A 2,652-nucleotide genomic window follows, 5' to 3' on the forward strand; every position below is an offset into this window, starting at 1 on the left:
CCAGCTAAGAATTTCAACTCAAACAAGGCATTTTCTCGATGAGAGGCCAACCGCAGGATTAAATAAAATTCTCAAACCCTTCATGCGCTCATTTTCATCCTAAGCCGAGTAAAGACGAACTATGACGAGGACGAGGTCAGTGGAGCGATACAAATACCATTGCGCTCTTACGCACACTATGGCGTACATGGCAATGCAAAAACGAAGGCAAATAATGAGTACGAATGAGAATGTGCATTTTCTGTGCGATTTGGAGTTGCGATGCTCATATAAAGCTACATATGCAAGCATGCGCATTAGGGTGCTTCTTATTTTTCAACTTTCGAAAAAAATCTTAAAGAAGCAAACTAATCGCTTGTGAAGTTGTGGCTTGTCTGGGAACCAGCTGGCATGCCGACTAAATTAAAATGAGATGTTATAAAGACGATAGAAAGACAGTTTCCCCAAGGCCTGATTCATAAAAGATAAAATAAAAATTTAACGAGCTTTATACAGGCAGGTTCTGCAATTGACTTACCAGTGAATTTCAACCCCCACCAATTTGAATTCAAAGCGAATTTGATTGAAATTCACTCGGTAGTGGATTGCAAAACCTGCCTGATAAAGTGAGATTTTCATATAAATTTTCGTTTTATAAAGCATTTAAAATCTCACTTATTTTTTATGAATGTGGGTAGACAACGTATCGATTTTTTCTTGGAAATTTAGTTTATAGTCGTATAACCCCCATCAACAGATCGCGAGTTTTAGCGAGGCTAATGGACAGCAAGCAACTCATTTCCAAATATAACATTTCCTTTTAAAAATAATACCTTTTCTAATTTTTCATTTGCTTGGGCCTACCCCTAAATATTACTTAACGTTCTTTGGTGTCTTACAATAGAATAAAAGTATGACACGTGACAAACGGTAAACAAAAATTTGTTAGGTCAAATGAGAGGCACCCTAATGTACTATATGTAGATGGAAAAAATGTACACGATGCGATGCTAGACGGACACGACTTGGCCTAACTAACACTCAATACTGAGACAACAACTGAGTCGATGTAGAACCGGGAACGCGTACGGATGTATACTCGCAACGACGTGACCAGCATTGCAGATTAAACTCATAGAGCAATAGGAGTATAAATAAATAATAAACATAAACATAATAAACATACACATTATAAATAATGAAGAAATATATAAAAAATATGTACATAAGTATTTGTGCTTGAGTGTAGAGGGAAGTTTAATTTACGAAAGCTGAATGGAAAATGCGAAGGGATGCTAAAACAAACAACGCATATTAAATAGATATATGTATGTATGTAGTATAATAAAAACATAAAAAGTGTCGCACGAACAGGGCTTAAATTGTGAAAATTGCAAAAAGCACGCAAGAAAACTATGAAAAAAACGGGACCTTCAACTAAGTAAAAAAATTACTAAATACCAGACAACAAGTGCCCGCGAATGAGGCTAAGTTGACGAAAAAAAAAAAACTGTGAAGTAAATACATTTAATTTAGGTGAAGTGTATAATTTTTCATATTTTCCCTACATATATTACAGAAGGTAGGAAACACCGTTAGTCGCTCGCAAATACATACATTTTTGTGCATAATAGTGAGTAGGGGGAAAAAGTACTTAGCTGGTTATGAAAAAGGAGTGTAATAAAAATTTCATACACGCAGAATTTGGCTTGAATAAGTCAGGTGCCTTTGCGGTTTAAACAAAACTGCACACACACACGCGAACACATACGAATATACTTAGAACAGATACTGAATACAACGAGTGGATTTAAGCGAGGAGGATTGACGAGGAACGTGAAATACAAACTAAGTGAAACGACAACGGTAAAGGAAGTGCGACCAACAGAAATAGCAATCTCAAAAGCAGCAGCAACAGCAGCACCAGCGACTGAGCAGCAACAGTCGCAGTAGAGCTGCTCCTTCTTAATTAAGGCTGGTAATATCCGTCGCATACACTACTCCTCAAACAAAACACACATCTCCACTTAGCATACAAGCACACGCAACCGTACACACACATCCATACATACATCTGTGTGCGCACTCAAAGCCACCAACCAAATTGAATAGGCTTTTAGGCGCAGTGACGGCCAGGCGGCAGAAGTAAAAGTACATAGCAGCAGTGTAGGCGCTGACAACAGTAATTCCAGAATCCTCGTTGAATTACGCTTCAGCTGGCTTTTGGCTGATTCGACTGGCGGCTGGAGAACGACAGCTTATTGGCTCATTTTAAAGCACCTACAAGCCAGCTGAGACCGCCGCGGCACAAAGTAGGCATTGAATTGGCGAGACAGCAAACCCCCTGCGGCTTGTATGCGCTTACGTGATACCAATACATACATACATACATACACAGAGACACATACATACACACCTATTTGTACTAAAATTTGTGTTGAGTTGAAGGATTTTTTTTGTGCTCACTTCCGTGTACTATTTAGTAGTGGTAGTGGCGGTAGAGCAGTCCGCCGTCAGTCAGCATACAGCACATAGTTGGTGTTTGTTGTTGCGTCAAGCGATTGACTGCAGTGCAGCAGAATTAAACAAGCATAGACACACAAGCACGCGCACACACAAGAAATAAAGATCAAAATTTGACGTGTGTTTGGCTGCAGATTTCACAGCAAAAAA

General features: G+C 39.0%; 1 long non-coding RNA gene across 1 annotated transcript; it reads left to right on the plus strand.

Moving 5' to 3' along the window:
• The first annotated feature begins 865 nt into the window (after positions 1-865).
• Positions 866-2,652, plus strand: LOC118743005. The gene is made up of 2 exons (XR_004993413.1): positions 866-1,307; positions 1,559-2,652. It is a non-coding gene; the product is annotated as an uncharacterized LOC118743005 (long non-coding RNA).

Source organism: Rhagoletis pomonella, unplaced genomic scaffold (assembly GCF_013731165.1).
Source record: "Rhagoletis pomonella isolate Grant_MI unplaced genomic scaffold, Rhpom_1.0 Rhpom_scaffold_00007, whole genome shotgun sequence".
Classification (NCBI taxonomy): domain Eukaryota; kingdom Metazoa; phylum Arthropoda; class Insecta; order Diptera; family Tephritidae; genus Rhagoletis; species Rhagoletis pomonella.